Source organism: Apus apus, chromosome 1 (genome assembly GCF_020740795.1).
Source record: "Apus apus isolate bApuApu2 chromosome 1, bApuApu2.pri.cur, whole genome shotgun sequence".
NCBI classification, from domain to species: Eukaryota; Metazoa; Chordata; class Aves; order Apodiformes; family Apodidae; genus Apus; species Apus apus.
This window is the reverse complement of record NC_067282.1, coordinates 124,405,351-124,426,663: the sequence shown is the minus strand read 5'-3', so window position 1 is coordinate 124,426,663 and position 21,313 is coordinate 124,405,351. Positions and strand designations below refer to the sequence as shown.

The following is a 21,313-nucleotide window of genomic DNA, read 5'->3' as shown; positions in this document are numbered from 1 at the left end:
AGGCCCCTAGCTCTTCTGCAGTTGCTGCTATATTTATCCACTGCTAAAAATGTTTCACTTGCCCTTTTTTCCAGTGTTTCCCCCCTCCAGCACTTTGTGTCGGATGTGAGAAGGCACCTGACAAGTATTGCTTATTTTCTGTTTTCCCTTTCTACAGGCTCTGGTCCAGCTCTCCTAGCAGGAAATACATACTACAGAGATGGGAAAAATCATTGTTTATGAGCATGCCAACTTCCAGGGCTACTCCAAAGAATTCACCACTGACATTAGCAATCTAAAAGCTGTAGATTGGAATGATTGTATCTCCTCAGTGAAAGTATTTGGCCAGCCTTGGGTGGCTTATCAGCATGACAACTTTCGAGGCAAGTTAGTGGTATTTGAAGAGGGAGAACATGACTTTGTTGGTAAAGAGTTGAATGATCAGATCACTTCTCTGCAGGTGATCACTGAAGATCTGCACAATCCCCAGATCACTCTCTATGAAGATGCCCACTATCAAGGGAAGTCCAGGGTGATAAGAGAAGCAACCAATCTGGCTAGGGGATGGGACAATGACTCCATATCTTCTCACAAGGTCCAGAGAGGTGTCTGGCTGTTGTGTGAACACAGTGATGGGGGTGGTTTTCGTTACATTGCTCGGGAACACGAACACCTTCCAAATTACAAGGCGATCAGTTTCAATGACAAGCTCTCATTTCTGCGTCCCCTTCTCCCTGGCAAGAGATGTGGCTGTTAGGCTGCAAATCCTGCAATACTGAAGGAAGATGCAGCCCCGCCAAGAGATGTGAGACCTGGGTCTCTGTCTGTGCTTGTAATGCTTTTTTCCCCTGTGCCTCCCACCCCATAATCCCCACAAGTGCGAGAACTATCATATGTGGCCACATGAAAGCGGCTCAAAGATGAGAGATCTGCCAGGGATGGGTAACATCTTGCAGCTGCAGTTGGCATTGCCATGTCCTGTGCTATGCAGTGGAGAAGCCTTGCGTGTGGCTTCTGTTGCTCGGTGCATCAGCAGAGTGGGAGCATATAACCAGCATCACCTGCTTTGTAGTTTGCTTTACAATGCAGTTCTTCACCATGGCCTCTGCCACTCCTGTATCCCATTTTGTGTAGTTGCCATTAAAGAAGCTGCTGAAAGCAACAAAGGATCTATTCTGTGTGTGGTGTGGGGTTTCATACAGACAAAGGCTGCCCCTTCCTGATGCAGTGTCTCTGGATCCAGGGAACGGTTTGTGCAGCCACATGTGAGCATTTTCCATGGATCTCCCGCAAAAGGTTTCCCTCCTTCCGTTCTCACTTGTCTGTGCCGTTGGGTTCAGGCTTGACTCAGCCAGACTTAACAGTCTTGGTGAGCATATCAAGTAGTGCTGTGATCCTGGCCAAACCTGGAGACTTCACTTTATTATGACAAGATTGTTTGTATCTCAAGGCATTGATCCTAACAACCTTGAAAGGTACAAACAGAGGCCAAGTGAGTCTTCAGAACACCAGCTGCTCTTTGGTGTTGAAGAACATGGAGTCCAGCTCAGCCACAACTAGGCCTAAAATGGAGATAAAGTAAGAACCAACAGATAAACAGAGTTTGCTTGGCGAGAACTGGGCCTTTATGGTTTTTTTCTAGTGTTTTGCTTTTATCCTGCAATGAGAGATGCTGGAGGTATGTCTAATGGTTAAATGGCAGCAGCCAATCCACTTTATTCTATAAAAGCCTGGTCCCATCTTTGATCAAGGGGACTTCCCATCCACTTTCCCAGAAGGTTGCTGGACCCAGCGGGGACGCCTGCCAGAGAGACCGATTCTCGAGAATTACCATCCATGCAGGAGCACCCAGCTGTGGTCGGGCAAGGGTGAGAGATATTCACTCTTTCACTGTCTTTTTTAGTAAACTTAATGTTAAGTGATCTTCATTATTAAGTTTAAGAATTTAGAATCCTTTAAAGGTGATAATTAACAGTCTAGGCCTAGGATAGAATTTGATAAGTAAGTTGCCAACATTTTAGTGGTTAACTTTTGTTGTTTGATTTAATTACAAGTAGCAAAATTCACTGCTAATAAACCCTCCCCATTCAAGCTGCATTTCTGTTTGGATCTCCCAGTTTCCCTACACTTTTGCAGTACTTGAGCCTCTCGGCCAAATAATTAAGACCCCAACGTTATGGTTACAGCATAAACGTCTTGTCTGTCACCTGTTCTGGCCAGGACAATTGGTGTAGTGGCAGGATCCTGTGAAGTCCTGCAGGGTCTGTTGAGGACCCTTCAGACACATGGAACAAGTAACGGGCTGAACCGGATTCCTTTTGAGCCACAACCTACAGATTGAACCTAACGACCCTTGGTCAGAAGCTAAGTGGTGTAATTGGGAGAACATTCTAACTAGATTAGTAAGAACAGAGGCTCGTTAAAGGATGCAAAGGGGAACGGTATAATATGGAATGTGCTAGGAATCTGCTTAACAGCTGCATGGCAATGAAAGGAACTAGCTCTCAAAAGAGTGACTAATTTGAAACAAACAGAAATGTTTCAAAATTTGCAACCAAAGTGAGAACTGAGAGCCATCCAAGGAAGGGGTAATGGGTTGGAGGAGAATGTGGAATGAATCATGCTGAAAGCCCCTAACCCAGAAGGTGTTAGACAAGTCCGAAAACGAGTAACAACACCAGGGGACTGGTGGGATTTGGGAAAGCTGAGACTCTGAGGAGGAAGATTTCGAGGAGGATGAGTGGTTCTCCTCACCTATTCTGCCCTGTCTCCGAAGAGCAGGGACATATTCCACTGCTGCTACAGCAAGTGTGGGTAGGGGACGGTTGGCCAGGGCCTCTGCCCCTCTCCCCCTTCCTGCCGCGGGAAGCGTCGCTGCAGCCCCCGCTGCCGGCACCGATCCTGCTGCTTCTCCAGCGCTGGTGGCCGCTACCGCTGCCTCAGCCCCGTGCCAACAGCAGGGGTGGACCAGGAGGAATCTGGACTGAAGATCAGATCTGGAGTTAAAACTGAGGTATCAGAGGGGCCGCAGAGAGGCCAGAGGAGAGCTGCGACTAGGGTTTCTCCTTGGGACCCTCTGCAGGTGTCAGCATTGCAGGATAAATACACGCAGCTCAGTATTCGTGGAGGGTGTGCCTCTCAGAAGAGAACCAGTAATTACAGATAACAATGAAGCCAGTGGGTTTTGGGCTTCTGCAGTCCAGCTCAGTCTTGGCCCTCCTCCTGATAACTGTCCTCATTCTATTACCAGCCGAGCTGGAGGAACAGATCCACAGGACAGGGGAGAACCAACTGTTACACCTGCCAATTCACTTGCTGGTCTAGTAACTGCTGTTCCAAAAGCAGCCTGTGTACAAGCACTGTGCGATCGCGCTGACAGAGACACCCCAGTCACTGCCAGGGTGAACCCTGGTAAAGCCTCTTTTCAGGGGTGCTCCAGCAGACCTAAAAGGTTATTCAGGGAGGTGCCAAGATGGCATTGGAGCAGATGAGTTTGACAATCAGGGGATACAAGCCGGTCAGCCGGGACGGCCGATTCCTACATGGGCAGAAGTTGTACATGATACGGGGACTCATGCAAGACATAGAGACTGGTCAGATTCTAACAAGCAAGCTAAACCACCAGACAAAGCTCTAAAACACAAAGGGCCAAAATCCTTTGGACATCGGGTGCAAACTTGTACTTCTGCTTGTGTGAGACCAAAAGAAATACGAGCTTCCCCGCCCAGCGCAGTGACAGCATGAGCTTGGGAGAAAGGCACTCTCCTTGGAACTGCCCCCAACATTGTTACAGGATCAGCCAGCAGCTCAGGAAGCAGAAACAGGGGCTGCAAGAGAACAGGCAGCAAGAAAAAAAAAGAGAGAAACCAAAAAACATCTGATGGGGTGGGAGAAACCCAGGTTCCCTTGAAGAGAGGAAAAAACAACCTGTAAGCACCAGGCAAACTTTTGGCCTTCTCACTCAGTGTTTTATGACCTGTCAGTGGTCTGATAAAGCAGGGCCTGACATTCGTTTCTGGATTACTAATTGCCTTAAAACCAGGCATGCTGAAAACGGCTATTGCAGGACTTTGCCTTTGGTTTGCTACTCTTCTTACCCCAGACTATATACGGAGTGATAATGTATGCAAAATATTCAAGCAGTTCACAATGGATCTGACGTGACGTCCTTTTGTCATTCAAAAAGGTCCTTTTTCTTTCCAGCTTTCTCAAGTTTGTCACTCTTTGTGATTGTTTTGTTTTGTTGCTGGCTTGTGTATGGTTTCTTTTTGTTATTACTTCTGAAAAGGAAAACCAGCAAACAAACACAAGCAGACTTTTGTTGTCTGCGTAGGCTGATCCTCATCTGAAGGTTCATTCTCTGGATCAGAGCCAGTGGTGTCACAGTATCTGTTATGATTCCACTAATACTCGGTATCACAGAAATCCGAATGCAGCTTTGTGGAATTACCACCCAGCACCCAACCTTGCACAACGCTGGAATAAAACAGGATCTCAGCTCTGTGTGCTTGGTGGGCTCCATGCACACTGGGTGATGAACCCCAGATTTGGGAGCATAGTGACAGCCTTGCCTGGTTTGTCTTGCTGAGTCTGTTGGGGAGGAGGAACTGGAGAAGACTCCAGTGCCCACCCACCTGTTGACTGGGGACTCCCTCAGCACCTCTCCTGTGTTGGGCAGCAGGTGACACCAAGTGCAATGCTTGGATTGAGATATTGTGGAAATTAAGAGTACTTAAGGCAACAGAACCAGTATACATCTTGTACCTCTTAAGGATACATCCTGAAACACTGGGACAGATTTACAGGGGATCCCCGAACAAAAGAAGAAACAAAATTGTAATCAGTGGTGGCCACCGTATCAATAAGAAGATAGTAAAAAAAATTGCCTGAGAAGGAGTTTTCAAAGTTAAAATAATCATGGTGGGAACTGAACTAGGTGTATTAAACACCGTTGATGCAAAAATAGTTGCCAACAAACTACACAGAGTAGCAAATGATTTAAAATTCATGGATCAACCTTGGAGATCTTCTTTATTGGCTTTCGGGACTAACGAATGGTTAACCTCAATTCTCTTGTCAAATGTAGACAGAGCACATGACAATAATCATCCGCACTGGCCACTGCTTTACAAACTGCTCAAAGCAACACCACAATAGCACTGAGCTGTGTCCGAGCTCAGTTATGGTACAATTCACAGTCGCTGCAATAATTAGGGAGGGAGAGAGGGTGAGCTTTTACCTGTGGAAATTAGGAAGGTGATCTGGAATCATGCTACACCCTATGAAAAGAAACTTCAATTGTGGTGGTGACTTGTTAATTTTACCTATGATCCAAATAGCAACAATATCTTGTCTGCTGTACTCGTTATACCTGATGCTATAATGCTCACCACGTATCCCATTGTGGCATTGGGAATTTACAGTGGCAACACCGTGTTGTACCCTCTGAAGTATCGAGCATGGGCCTGGAGAAACAGTTGCACAAATAACTGGAAACAGTTGACACTGATGCTCTCATAGTAAAGGGACAGTATTGGGTTCATTTGCAAAGGCAAATTAAGTGAAGTCTCCAGGTTTGGCCAGGATCACAGCACTATGCTCACCAAGACTGTTAAGTCTGGCTGAGTCAAGCCTGAACCCAACGGCACAGACAAGTGAGAACGGAAGGAGGGAAACCTTTTGCGGGAGATCCATGGAAAATGCTCACATGTGGCTGCACAAACCGTTCCCTGGATCCAGAGACACTGCATCAGGAAGGGGCAGCCTTTGTCTGTATGAAACCCCACACCACACACAGAATAGATCCTTTGTTGCTTTCAGCAGCTTCTTTAATGGCAACTACACAAAATGGGATACAGGAGTGGCAGAGGCCATGGTGAAGAACTGCATTGTAAAGCAAACTACAAAGCAGGTGATGCTGGTTATATGCTCCCACTCTGCTGATGCACCGAGCAACAGAAGCCACATGCAAGGCTTCTCCACTGCATAGCACAGGACATGGCAATGCCAACTGCAGCTGCAAGATGTTACCCATCCCTGGCAGGTCTCTCATCTTTGAGCCGCTTTCATGTGGCCACATATGATAGTTCTTGCACTTGTGGGGATTATGGGGTGGGAGGCACAGGGGAAAAAAGCATTACAAGCACAGACAGAGACCCAGGTCTCACATCTCTTGGCGGGGCTGCATCTTCCTTCAGCATTGCAGGATTTGCAGCCTAACAGCACGTGCCAGGGAGAAGGGGACGCAGAAATGAGAGCTTGTCATTGAAACTGATCGCCTTGTAATTTGGAAGGTGTTCGTGTTCCCGAGCAATGTAACGAAAACCACCCCCATCACTGTGTTCACACAACAGCCAGACACCTCTCTGGACCTTGTGAGAAGATATGGAGTTATTGTCCCATCCCCTAGCCAGATTGGTTGCTTCTCTTATCACCCTGGACTTCCCTTGATAGTGGGCATCTTCATAGAGAGTGATCTGGGGATTGTGCAGATCTTCAGTGATCACCTGCAGAGAAGTGATCCGATCATTCATCTGTTTACCAACAAAGTCATGTTCTCCCTCTTCAAATACCACTAACTTGCCTCGAAAGTTGTCATGCTGATAAGCCACCCAAGGCTGGCCAAATACTTTCACTGAGGAGATACAATCATTCCAATCTACAGCTTTTAGATTGCTAATGTCAGTGGTGAATTCTTTGGAGTAGCCCTGGAAGTTGGCATGCTCATAAACAATGATTTTTCCCATCTCTGTAGTATGTATTTCCTGCTAGGAGAGCTGGACCAGAGCCTGTAGAAAGGGAAAACAGAAAATAAGCAATACTTGTCAGGTGCCTTCTCACATCCGACACAAAGTGCTGGAGGGGGGAAACACTGGAAAAAAGGGCAAGTGAAACATTTTTAGCAGTGGATAAATATAGCAGCAACTGCAGAAGAGCTAGGGGCCTGTCACAGAAATGGGATTTGGGAAGAAAACATTGAAATGAGATATGTACAAGTGTTGGGTTGGTGTGGTGGGATTTTGGCAGTGGGTGAGGAGCCTGTGAGGAGCTGCTGGAAGGTCCCCGCTGGCTCCAAAATCCAGCCCCAGCAGCAATGGAGGCACCTCTGCCATTAACATGTTCCAGAAGGGAAAAGGAGCTGCTGTGAGACCTCAGGGCAGAGGAGAGGGGAGGTGAGAGCAAGGCTGGAGCAGGTACCAAGGTGGGTGAGGAAGGAGGGGAAGAGGTGCCTGAGCAGTTTCCCCTGCATCCCGTGGTGAGATGGCAGCTGTCCTCCTGCAGCCCGTGGAGGAGCACGGTGGAACAGATGTGGACCTGCAGCCTGTGGACCATGGTGGAGCAGATGTGGGAACCCATGAAAAAGCAGGGAAGGACTGTAAGGAATCCTTCTTCCTGAGGAGGAAGGGGCAGCAGGAACCACCACCCTGTGAAGTGACTCTAAACCCCATCCCCTGTCCCCCTGTGCCGCTGGGGGGAAGGAGGGAGAGAAACCGGGAACAAAGGGATTTGGGCCCGGGAAGAAGGGAGGCGTGAGTAGGGTATATAAAGGAAGGGTGAGTGAGTTATTTGTTACCTGCCTGGTTATTTGATACCAGCTAAACCTAAACCCCATCTGAACATTTTTCCCAAATACATCTCTCCATTTGACAATTATTTTAGAAAGTTAAATTCTAAAATCAGGGCATTTTTGTGCTGTAAACAGGAAAAAGAATCTGTTCTTTAAGACCAGAGCTGAACTCTTAGACTCACTGGAATACCTTTTTTCTGCTGGTAGCAATTGCTGGTGAAGTCAAGAGACTCGACATAAAAGTACAAGCAACAAAGTTCAAAGCATCAGCTCTTTGAGTCAGACTGCAGAAAAGGAAAACAGAAAATCAGCGACACCTGTGAGAAGCCGCCTCACATCAGATGCAAAATGCGGGAGTGGGGGAAACAAAAAGGAACATAATCAACACTAAAAGAGAAAACTCACTTCAATCTCATTTTTTAAATCAAGTCTCACCATGTGATTTAAAACATGTAAGCATTTTTTCACATTTATAGTGTAAGTTATGGAGGCTGTGGCTGCCTGAGCTTTAATTTGTCGATCCATTGAGCGCTCGTGTAATGACCTCCAGCCTGATGAAGAAGCGATAATGATGATAATAATGATAATAAAAGTTAATTCTGCTGACACAACATAAAGCTCCTATGCCCCAGATTAATTTGTAGCACACTCCCTTCTGCCTCTTGGAACCTGGGAGCAGTGGCTCTCTCCCCTCTCCCCCTTTGCAAGGCAGGTTTCTCCTGCAGCTGTCTTCTCACCACCTGAAGGATGCGTTCAGTTTCTGCACAGACAGACAGACCTCACACAGGTGTTGCAGCTCCCATCCCCAGACCAAAACCTCTTTTCATCTGCAGTGCATGGTCAGTGCCCAAGGAACCGCTGGAAGGTTCATCTACAGGGGGTGGGTCTCACCTGGATGGCAGGATCTCGGATGGGGGAGCTGACGGGCCTCCCTCCAGTGCGGTGCTGCTGTCTGCAAGAGGCAGCTCGCTGGCCCACATTTATAGCTGGCCTGGGAGTCTTGTGAAACACCCCATTGCACAGGACTGAGAAGTGGCCAGTATCACACTCAGGCCTTGAAAATCTTTGCATATTTTATTGATGATCTTCCTACAACCAGCCACCTGGCTGCTCTGGTTCAAAGTCCATTGAGAAGTGAGTATCTTGATAAAGCTTAGAGCTTTGATTGGTGTTTGCCTTTATTCTTCAGAAGTCAGCTGAATCACAGTAATAAAATCACATCGAAGTAGTTTATGACAGATGGGCTGTAGAAATTTTTTTGCTTCCTGCAGTTTACCTGCTTGCTTACCTTGGAAGCACATTTAATGCACAAAGTTTTTTTTCCAACAGGTTTCTATGTGAGACGTCCAGGTCACAGAGGTGGTATGCAATTAGTTTTGTTTTTTTGTTCGCTTTCCCACTTCTCACTCAAGGTGGGGGTAATAATGGGAACTTTATGAGTTCAGGAGCAATCCATACCCTGCAAATACCTACAACAGTAAAAATAAGGTACTTCCTTGAAAGGCTTATTTTGCTTTAGCCACCTCCAATAACAGAATCACAGAATTACCTTTGTTTGAAAAGACCTTCCAAACCATGACGCTGACAAGTCCTTAACTAAACCATACCCCTAAGTATTATGTCTATACAGCTCTCAAATACCTCCAGGGATGGTGACTCCACCACTTCCCTGGGCAGCCTGTTCCAATGCCTGATAACCCTTTTGATGAAGAAATTATTCCTAACATCCAATCTAAACCTCCCTGGTGCAACTTAAGGCCATTTCCTCTTGTCCTGTCCCTTGTAACTTCATGGAATGGACAAATTCCTGCCTCTTTATAACTCTTTTCAGGTAGTTGCAGAGAGCAATAAGGTCTCCACTCAGCCTCCTTTTTTTCTAGGTTCAACAACCCCAGCTCCCTCAGCCACTCCTCATATGGCATATGCTCCTCACCTTTCACCATCTTTGTTGCTCTTCTTTAGACACACTCCAGCACCTTAATGTCCCTTCTGTAGTGAGGGGCCCAAAACTGAACACAGTCCTTGAGGTGTGGCCTCACCAGTGCCAAGTACAAGATCACCTCCCTGACCACTCTGTTCCTTGTACAGGCCAGGATGCCATTGGCCCTCTTGGCCACCTGGGCACACTGCTGGTTCATGGTCAACTGGCTGTCAACACACCCAAGTCCCTCTCTGCTGGGCAGCTCTCCAGCCACTCCCCCCCCCAGTCAAACAATGGTCTGATGAATGATAGCAAATGGATACGAAGATTAACAAGCTCTGCTGCCAGTGAAAGCAAGTGAGAAATTGTTTAGCTTAACAGAAAGATTTAGGTAGGAAGGGACCTCTGGAGGTGTTGAGTCCAACTCCCACTTCTCATAACGTGAATCTCAAGGTACATAGGGCTGCTCAGTGACTTGCATGACTTCTGACCATTGCCAAGGCTGGAAATTGCCCAGCCTCTCTGGGAGCCCCCCTCAGAGAAAAGTGTTTTCCTCACCGCCGGGCATGAGAAAGTTCCCAACAAAGACTTGAGGAGATTTAGTGGAGCAAGTAAATCAAATACCCACAAGCTTGCAGTGGTAGATCTCAGATAAATCTTGGATGTGGGCAGGCTGGCCAGGCACTGTGTGCAATCCTCTGAGAGTACCAAGGAGGCAGGGGCTATGAGTCAGTTTTTCATATATGAGAACTCCTGAGAAAGAAAACACATAGTTGTGCTTACAGCTACAGAGCAGATGCAACCATTTGGCTGCTCTAGTCTGTCATTAGACATCAAGACCCCAGGAGGCAACATTTGACCTGCAGGGCTTCTTTCAAGTTTACTGTTCTAAGGTGCCCCAGTGTAGGATGCTTCAGGAACCCCTGCAGATGTTACTGGAGAAGACAGGGAGCTGGAAAGAGAGAGAGCTCTCCCCCTGCCAGAACAGGCAGCCTGTGCACTACTAACTCCAGCCAGATCCTCCTGCTGCATTTCTTTCAGTGGTGCTTGTCTTAGCCTGTGGTGTGCCAGATCACTGTACTAATCTAGCACCAAAATATATTGGTTTTTTTCCCACATGGTTCATTCTTTTGCTGGTCTCTGAAGGCTGGACACAGAGCAATGGAAATTTGCACACTGGGGTTTGGAGGAGAGAAGCAGGACCCTGCTTTCTAGCAGCAACTAGATGTGGAATCAGCTTTTCTGTACTGCCAAGTCACACCTTTAAAGCCTGGGTTTGTGTGTGCAGGGAGCTCACTACACAGTCCAGTGCTGCTGGGAAGGCCCCATTCCATTCCTGAACTGTGGTGTCCATCGTATGGTAAGGCAGGGGAGAATGAGCACACCAAAGGGAGGAATGTTTAGAAGAAGAGGGAATTATAACAGCCTAGAACAGGATGGATTTAGGCTGCTACTGAATAACATTCATTCTTAGCTTGTTGGTATATTTTACTCATTATTTAGTTGTATCTCTGGGGGAAAAAAAAAAATAATATATATATATACATATATAACATAACTCAGCACAAACTAAACATTCCCATCTTTCTCAGCACCTGCAGACTCATAAAAGCCCTTTGAACAAATGTATGAGCCACAAAGGCAACACAAAGAGTGAGTGTGAGTGTGTCTCATCTGTGCTACAGAGTGACCCAGGCAACAGTGACCTCTGAAGCCCCCACATGCCCTCTGCAGCCCACCAGAGCTGGCAGTGGAGCTTTTCGTGGCATTGAGGAAATTCAAAAGGCCATATGCAATGGCATGTGTTGAAACAGAAGTTTAGATCTCTGTCCAAACACTCCCAAGCTCACAGAAAGAAGTGAGCTCCTGGTTCTAATCACCATCCTTGCTAGTGCTATTGGTACTGAAAACTAAATGGATTTCAGTGTCACTCATCCTATGCATATGGTGCTTTATGCTCTAGGAAGTAAGTCAATGAAAAAAGCAGAATACCACAGGGTGGGACTAGGGATCTGAGACTGAAAATATTTATGGCTTGGGGTTTTATTGCTTGGTTGTTGGTTTTGGGGTTGTTGGTTGTTTTTCCTTATTGGAAAATTATTTTGCTTAAACTTCCCCCACACCCCTCCTATGGAAATAGCAGTATCTTAAAATCTGGAAAAGAAAGTGTATGACAAAAGTGAAAAGAAATAGAAAAAAACTCTAACAGGAAAAGGATAGAGCTCTCTTTCTCTACTGCCCTCAGCAGACAGAACGTGGAAGAACAAGCAAGATGAGTGGGGAACATGCAGGTTTTTAAAATGTGCAGAAGAGCATTGTACAAAACACACTTGAATAAATGAAGGCCTATTCTGATTTAGAGCAAAAATTATTAAAACATTTTTATATTTTTTTATAAAACTGGTTGCCTTCTTCTTTCTTTCTTTCTTTCTTTCTTTCTTTCTTTCTTTCTTTCTTTCTTTCTTTCTTTCTTTCTTTCTTTCTTTCTTTCTTTCTTTCTTTCTTTCTTTCTTTCTTTCTTTCTTTCTTTCTTTCTTTCTTTCTTTCTTTCTCTTTCCTTCCTTCCTTCCTTCCTTCCTTCCTTCCTTCCTTCCTTCCTTCCTTCCTTCCTTCCTTCCTTCCTTCCTTCCTTCCTTCCTTCCTTCCTTCCTTCCTTCCTTCCTTCCTTCCTTCCTTCCTTCCTTCCTTCCTTCCTTCCTTCCTTCCTTTCTTCCTTCCTTCCTTCTTTCCTTCTTTCCTTCTTTCCTTCTTTTTTTGATGAGGCCTAATAGTGAGCTTATTTTTTGCTCTCCCATCAAGTCATTTCCAAATATATCGAGTCTCTTATGCATCTATCTACCTCTGTTTCCTCTGTGGTTGGCTTCATCATTGTTCCACTGCCAGAGTCTATCTTCCAATAAATCGCAGGGTGATAGAGCAATTTCAGTTAAAGCTGTGGATGTCACTTATGCACCCACTTGTGCTGGAAGAATTAAAATGGTAGAAAAATCAAATTAAGAACAAACTTCTCCCCCTCCAGATCCTCTCATACTTCCACCCTTCTCCATCACAGTGGATACCTTAGTTTGTATCTCAGTAATTACTCCTCTCTTTTTATTCCTTACTTTAAAACTATGGAGTTAAAAAAGAAAAAAAAATCTCATATGAACTGTATCTCCTCAGTTCCTGATCAGTATTTTCTCTGGTAGTTGTGGACTCAAGGCAGCAGGACACTGGTTTCTTCGTTTTGGAGGGGTTTTTGTGGTTGGGAGGGTGGTTTTTTGGTTTTTACTCTCTCAACAGTTGTTAGAGCTACTCAAGTAATTCTTCACAAAGAGGGAATCTGTTTCTCACTTTTGGCTTTAAGACTTCTGTTTCTCAAACAAAACAGACCCTAAAAATGCAACATAGGAAAATGCAAACAGTCCACAGAGCCCCAAGCTGTGCACAGCCCACCCACCAATAAATGAATTTACTGCCAAACCCTTGAGGGAAAAAAAAAAGATGCCTCCTTTTTTGGCTAGCATGTGCCTCACACAAACTCCCCTATTTTTTCTTTCTCTCTTTGTTTGCCACAGTTTGCTACACCCTCCAATTGCCTGTGCTCAGTAAAGTGGACTGAACAATGCTACTTTTTCAGCAAAGACTAAGAGGGGGACAACAGGTTCCTATTGGATGAGTGCTGCACTCACAGCACTGGGAGTGAGTCCCACAGAACATGTGCTGGAAAGAGAGGCATGGCAAATACAGACTGACAAAGTCTTAAAAGTCCCACTTTACAAGACACAGCAGCCAGAAAGGACTTACTTCGAACTAGAATTTCCCTTCCAAAGTCTCCCCGGATAAAGGAAAGGGCAATGGACTGCCACATCTGGAATACTGCATCCAATTCTGAGCTCCCCAGTTAGTGAAGCATAAGGAACTACGGGAGAGTCCAACACGGGGGCACAAAGATATTTAGAGGAATGGAGCATCTGCCTGATGAAGAGAGGCTGAGAGAGCTGGGTCTGTTTAGCCTGGAAGAAAAGAGGCTGAGGGGGAATCTTATAAATGCTTATAAAAATCCAAAGGGTGGGTGTCAGGAGAATGGGTCCAGTCTCTTTTCAGCAGTGTCCAATGACAGGACAAGGGCACAAGCTGGAGCATAGGAGGGTCAAGATAAACAAAAGGAAAACTCCAGTACTGTGGGGCTCACAGAGCACTGAACAGGCTGCTCAGAGAGGCTGTGGAGTCTCCTTCTCTGAAGACACTCAAAAGGTGACAAGTTGTTGGCCCAGGGTACCAAACATGCAGCTCATTTTCTCCATAGTACCTTCTACCTTCAAATCCCATTGTTGCCACAGTGTGGCTGTGATGTCTCCACTCCCCCCAACCCTCCATGCAATTTATCTTCGAGCTTCGAGCACACCAAGTTCCTCTGATGTTGTCAAGCTCTAGAGTGACCTAAGGAATTGCCATGGTACAAATTCATTGCATATTAGCTGCATTCCACCCTGCTTCAATGTAGGGTTGGAATGCAAGAATTCAATTTAAGGAATTCACCTTCCATTAAAATGTGAGTATAAGTTAAATTTCTAAGTCATCTCCAGCAATTGTTCCACATAATCCTCCCTGTGACTAGAGTCACTCAAGCTTCACAATATTTGGGAAAAATAGCGAATGTCACATGAGGATTATTAAATACATGAGGATTATCAAATACATGTGCCTCTTCTGGGAATACTAAAGGAGCTAAGCCTCTACACATTTTCTAAAGTTGAACATACAAGCTGATTGTCAAAACGAAACAGTACTTTGAACATTAGCAAAACAACAACAAGATGTAACACCTTGTTGAAGAGTCCCATGGCAATTGGTGACTATCAAAAAAGAGTGTCCCACCACTGCTGTTCTCCATCTCTCTTCATTCTTTCCAACACTCAACGTATGTCCTTTGCATCATGATGCACAGCAATTAAAGACTTTTGTTCACTTTCTTGCACTTCCTTCGGGAACTGCTTCAGGTCCTCCTGTTATAGGAGGTTTCTCACCAGGGTGAGATTCATCCAAACAGCAGTAGGCAGCAAATCTTGAGACAACATATAGTTGGATTGTAGCAATTGGTGAGTTACAACAGGAGCTGAATAACTGAAGTCACATACTCTAATGTTAGTAAGGTTTCAAACATAAAAAAAATATTAGAATGATTATTTGTACCTCATCATGGACAGTGAGATGGATCAAGAACTGGCTAAGCAACAGAGCCCAGAGAGTCATGATCAACAGTGCAGAGTCCAGCTGGAGACCTGTAACTAGTGGAGTTCCCCAGGGATCAGTGCTGAGTCCAGTCCCGTTCAACATCATCCCTAATGACCCGGATGATGGGACAGAGTGTCTCCTCAGCAAGTTTGCTGATGATGTGAAGCTGGGAAGATTGGCTGATTCACCTGAAGGCTGTGCAGCCATTCAGTGAGATTTGGACAGGCTAGAGAGCTGGGCACAGAGGGACTTGTTGAGGTTCAACAAGAGTTAAGTGTAGAGTCCTGCACCTGGGGAGAAGTACCACCACACACCAGTACAGATCAGGAGCAGACCTGCTAGAAAGCAGCTCCGTAGAGAAGGACCTTGGCCACAACATCCAAGCCCACTGGCCAAGTTCCCCCCTCCTGGCACCTTCAGGGAATGTTCCACCATGTTCCTCCACAAGTGCAGGGGGACAGCTGCCATCTCGCCATGGGCTGCAGGGAAACTTCTGCTTGGGCACCTTCTTCCCCTTCTTCCTCACCAACCACCAGCACAGCTCTGCCTCTCCAGCTCAGCTCTTCTCCCCCCTCTGCTGCTCTGCTCAGGTGTTACCTCAGTTCTTTCTTATGTTAATGGCAGAGGTGCATCTCTTGTCCCTCTAATGGCTCCTTGGCTGGGTTTGGAACAGGGGCAGCTTCTCAGCTTCTTACCCCAGCCACCCCTGGGGCCCTTCCCCTGCTACCAAAAACCCTACCAAACCAAAGCAGCAGAGCAGTGCAAGATGCAGTGGAGTTACCAGACTGAGGCACATAAATGAAAGCGAGGGTGTCCACCCTGTGGATTGGGCTTGTCAATGTGTGAGCTGAACTTGGTTTATGTTGGCAAGTATTGCTCCCAAAAGAAGGATAAACAATTCTCCTGTGGTTAACCTGGGCTTCAGGAGACTTCAGGAGTGTTGGTATCATTCCTGGGGTGTTCCTGGAATGGAAAACCAAAACAAGTCTTGGCAGGATTTTGCCAGACAAGTTACCATTCAGTGGCTTAACTTGTTTAACTGCTTGGACTACTACTTGAAGGTAGATTTAGGTTAGACATTAGGAAGAAATTCTTTAGTGTGAGGGTGGTGAGACACTGGCACAGGCTGCCCAGGGAAGTTGTGGCTGCCCCCTCCCTGGAAGTGTTCAAGGGCAGGTTGGATGGGGCTCTGAGCAGCCTGGTCTGGTGGGAGGTGTCCCTGCCCATGCAGGGGGGTTGGATCTAGATCATCTTTAAGGTCCCTTCCAACCCAAACCATTCTGTGATTCTATGACTAGAGACAAAAGGTTTTTTTTTCCCCAGTCAGAATATCTCTGTTTTATTTCTTTAAAAGCAGTTGGACTGAACAACACTGGTCACTTGGGTGTGTCACAGCCAGTTTGGAATAGACTGCAACAGGCATCGTGCTCTGCAAAATCCCGTCTTGCTGGAATAGGAACAAGGACTGCTGCTGCTGCTACTTCCCCCCCGTTCCAGGAGAAGCTCCTCCAATATCACCGATGTATTGGCATAGTTTCACATCTAATGGGAGAGTGACTGTTTGCAAGAGTTCGGCATGTGCAGCATGAGCAATCGTGGGAAAATGTTTCTATCCCTGTGGGAGTCTGTTAAAGTTATAGCAAGTATTAAAGGCAAGTATATCTTTTTTCCTGTAAGGGGACCCTAAAGAGCAGATCCTTTGCACCCAGCACTGTCCCTGGGTGTGCAGCTGCTTCCAAAGGAACTGTTAAGCTTGCAGTGTTCGGTACAGCAGCTGTTAGTAAGACTGCATTAGCATGTAAATGCTGATAATCAGTTGCTAAGTGTCACCTCCAGACCAGTTTCTGGGCTGGCCAAATAGGTCAGTTGCATGGGGGGTGGGTCCTGGAGATGACACGTCGTTTTTGCACCTCTTTTATTCCTTCAGAAATTCCACTTCGTGCCGAGGCAGAGATCGGACACTGTGGGACATCAGTAAATCCGGGATCAAGGAGCGCAGGAGCTGCACCGGAGTGAAAGCACCTGGAGGTCTTCTCGTTTCTGTCTGGATGAGGGTGGTTTGAAGCGAAGGACCACACGCTGCCCTCTGGTGGGCGCCAGGTGCGGCCCTTCATCACAGCTTCAAGTATTTCCACCGCGAAACGAGTAGGCTACATCCGCCTCTCGCCCAGGAGCCACGAATTACCCAACTAACACTTGCTCCATTTACTTCAGTGACTTTAACTCCTTCCTGTCCAGGTCATACTCCCATCTTCTCCTGGTTTGATACAGACAGGGTTACCCCGTATGTTTCCATCCCATTCTCCAGAGGATGCTACCAGTTTCTTCTTTTATACCATGTCAGAGGGATGGGGGAACATGCACAAGCAGCATTATAACTTTTTCTTGCAACTGCTGTTTCTTCTCTTTTTCTTCCTGTAACTGTTTTTGCAGCTATTCAATTTTCACAGGATCAATTCAGCTGCCTTTCTGCCTTCTATTTCCCTTTTAAGGTCCAGCTTCCTTTTATTTTTATTCTTCCTATACTCATAAGCAGTTTCTGGCCAGGTGCCCACCATTTCACAAATTACACCCTTATATTTTCTATCCTTAGTTTAACTCCTGGCAGCCCTTAGCAGTTTTTCTACTGCTTTCCAATCACACCAAACTGTGTGATGAGGTCGACACACTGGAGGGAAGAGATGCCACCCAGAGGGACCTTGACAGGTGAGAAGTGAACTCATGCAAACTGCATGAAGTTCAACAAGGCTAAGTGCAAGGTTTTGCACCTGGGTCAGGGCAATCCCAAGCACAAATACGGGCTGAGTGGAGAATGGATTGAAAACAGCCCACAGGAAAAGGACTTGGAGGTGACAAAGGGACAAGAAGCCCAACATGAGCTGGCAATGTGTGCTTGCAGCCCAGAAAGCCAACTGTGTCCTGGGCTGTACCAAAAATACTGTGGACAGCAGGCCAAGGGAGGTGAACCTCCCACTTTACTTGGTTTTCATGAGACCCCACCTGGAGCACTGAGTCCAGTTCTGGAAACCCAACACAAGAATGACATGGAGCTCCTGGAGCAAGTCCAGAGGAGGGCCACAAAGATGATCAGAGGGCTGGAGCAGCTCTGCTGTGAAGACAGGCTGAGAGAGTTGGGGTTGTTCACCCTAGAGAGGAGAAGGCTCTAGAGAGACCTCATCGCAGCCTTCCAGTGCCTGGAGGGGCTACAGGAAAGCTGGGGAGGGGCTTTTTACAAGGCTTGTAGTGAGAGGACAAGGGGGAATGGATTAAAACTGGAAGAGGAGAGATTTAGGTTAGACATTAGGAGGAAATTCTTTAGTGTGGGCGTGGTGAGACACTGGAAGAGGTTGCCCAGGGAAGTTGTTTAAATCCCATTCCTGGCAGTGTTCAAGGGCAGGTTGGATGGGGCTATGAGCAACCTGGTCTAGTGGTAGGTGTCCCTGGCCATGCAGGAGGGTGGGAACAAGATGATCTTTAAGGTCCCTTCCAACTCAAACTATTCTGTGATTGATTATCATGGACTCATTGTTCTGAAAAACTGGGGTGTGGATTGGTACCATGCTTCTGTAGGTTATGAGTGACATCGCTTGCCATTCTACTGACTATGCCAGGTAGAAAGCTGGGACCCCAAAGAAGTGATCAGAGGGCTCTAGCTCAAGAAACCCAAGGATCGTAAGGGCCAGCAGCTCAAGATGAAGAAACTGCAGTGGTAAAGCAGAATATACAATGGCAGCACACCCTCCTTCTTGACAAGATGGGAAGCTAATGAGAAGCTAGAGGTACAAGGATCTCAAAGCACAAAGTTTCACTCGCTGTAAGAGTCAATCACAAGATCAGTATTGTCTCAACATTGTCATCAGTGACTAGACCCCAAGAACTAACATCTCAACACGAGTTGGCAGTGACTGCTGCAGATGCAGAAACCATGGAGAACGGACTGAGGTACGGACAGTGCTGGTACCTGGTACAGGTCTATTCTACTGGAGCAGCAAAGGGAAAAAGTGCTGTCGAGGAAGATGGATCACGCTTGCTGTGACAACACCAAGGAAGCCTCAGTTGAACTTTCCTCATTATAATGTTATTATAATACAAAAACACACCTCCTGGTAGGAAGCTACCTGCCTCCAAAGCTGGCCACGCCTGACACTTCTCTCTGGGCATGCGTGGAAGCCTCACTCCAGACAGATGGAGATTGGCACATTTCCACGGGACAGAGGTGGACTGCTCCAAGGAGGAGCAAGGTGTGCTACCCAGGATAAAAGATGGTTCCTTAGTAACCGAACTTCGAAGATCTTCCCCACCAAGAGATCATGATGATCAAAGAACGCCTGCTGGATTCGGGACCATAGGGACACCTTTGGACCCGTGGTAGTAGCCATTATCCTCTTCCCCCCCCTCTTTACCTCATCTTTCCTATTTTTCTTCCTTTCTATCACGCGCCGCTTTGCGGGCATGACCAATAAAGTAATTGTGTGCTGATAAATTAACTCCCTGGGCCTGTTGCCATTTCATTTTTGTACTTCGGGATCACAGCTGAAACCAACCATCACATGTCCACTGAGGAGTGGACCATGACAGGTACCTCTCAGCTGGGTGTTGACTAAGGCCAGGACCAAGAGATTCTAAGATTTCTTGGGGCCTTCAGCAGGAAATAAATAAAACGTCGAAGAAAGAAATCCAGCAGAAGCATAGGAAGGAGCACAGATGGAAGAACATGTACTGAATCACCCCCTTTGACCACACTGCCAGTGCCCTCTGAAAGACCTAGTTTGGGTCCTGTCATGCCCGTGGATTTGGTAAAGAACAAAGAAGGGCCTGCTGGGGTCCCTCACATGCTTGTAGTGGCAATAGGATGTGCCACTGTTCTGTACCTTGTGGAAAGTACAAGAGGAGAAAGTACAAAAATTGCAGAGCATTATCATTTATAAGGCTCTCAGCTCCCCAACACAGAATTCAAGTTGGGCCTACAGTGAGCAGGGGGTTGGATTAAAGGCCTCCAGACATCCCCAATGCCTTACCTTTCCATCTGTCTAAAATGCTCAGTACCTGCTACCCACCCTCACTGTACAACGAGGCCTGGCAACAGATTTGGATGTGGTTGCACATGCAAACTGGAATCAAGATACTTACCCCCAGAGCAAGCCTGGTTTGGAGGTGGTCAGAGACAGGGTTGCAGAGAGCAGGCAAAAGGTGTGAACTAAAACCAGAATGCAGATGCGATCAGCCAGATGATGTTCCCTGCACCAATACTCCATTTCCAAAGACAATAGGACAAGGTCTGGAGAGAGGCAGCTTATTCTTGACTCAGCCCTGGGAGACTCAATAGGGACTAGTGTGTAGATGTGTCCTGGTTTGAGCCAGGATGAAGCCAATTTTTCTTCTACTGATTTTTTTTTTTTTTCAGTAATCACTCTTTTAACTAGCAGCAAGTTTTCCAGCTAGTGGACTGATAATGCTGGAATGTTTATGTTATTGCTGAGACACCAGGGTCACTTTGCTCTGCTTGTTGAAACTGCAGCCTCAGATGCAAAGGGAGCTGAAGAGCTGTATCTGTGAGGAGTGGACTAGGCAGACAGCAAACTGATCCAAGTATTCCATTCCATATATCCACGTAAGCTCGGTGTAAGGTCAGGGATCACAGAAGTCAAGCCCCTTCCTGCTTCTTCTTCCCTTCTCCTCCATCCATAGCCAGTGCCCAAGGAGAACTCCATCTGTCCATCACCACTGATCCCCAGGCCTGTGCATTCCTGAACCTCCTCACTCTCCCTCAGCTCATGTCTGCTCTACTGGTCTCTCCAGCAGCTCCGGGACATTTGGGAACTGCTCCCAGCTCAGGAGATGCCCTGGGAGTTGCTGGGGCTGGGGGGAGGCAACAGGGCTTTGCACATTCCTGAACACATTTGTATATAAATGTACATATTTCTTTTACCATTAGTATTTAATTAAAGCTGTCTGGTTTAGTTTTCAAGCCAGCAAGTCTTTCTCCTTAATTCTCTCTCTCCTTTCCCCACCTGGGTGGGAGGGGATGGAGAGCGTTATTGTTGCTGGTTTAATTGCTGATCCTGAGTCAAACCGTGACAAGGTGAAGATCTGGGCCCAGCACAGATGCTGTGAGATGATTTAAGGTGGGAGGGAAGGAAGAAAGTGGTAACAGTTTACAGGGAATGAGAACAAACAGTGACAGCTCACTGTAGTTGCAGGACAGGAGGGCATATGTGATAGGGAAGGACACCAACACAAATGACAAGAGAAACTGAGACAACTAGGAAGCCAAGGGGAGAAGAAGCATTAATAGAACTTGAGGATGATAAAAAGGGAAGGCCAAGAAGTGATATGTGGTGCAGCAAAGAGGCAAAGAAAATCAGTTGAGGAACAGCAGAGAACCGGAGAAGGGAGAACACCTGGAGAGCAGAGGCACTCATGTTCTCTTTCACCAAGCAGAGAAGAATCTGACCAGACTGAGATCAGTAAAAACCAAAAGGCATTGTCTCTGCCCAGGAGCACTGTGTGCATGAGCAGAATACAGCAACATTTCCCTTCCTTTTAGATAGCACAAGCACCAAATTGTTGTGCACGCATTACAGCAATTTCAGAACAGTGTGTGTAGGTTTCAGTGCCAAAGAGCTGGA

At 46.5% G+C, this 21,313-nt stretch overlaps 1 long non-coding RNA gene across 2 annotated transcripts in view; it reads left to right on the top strand.

Annotated features, from left to right (window-relative positions):
* Positions 1–21,313, top strand: part of LOC127396124 (uncharacterized) — a 69,456-nt gene that overhangs the window by 20,366 nt on the left and 27,777 nt on the right. The window lies entirely within an intron of this gene.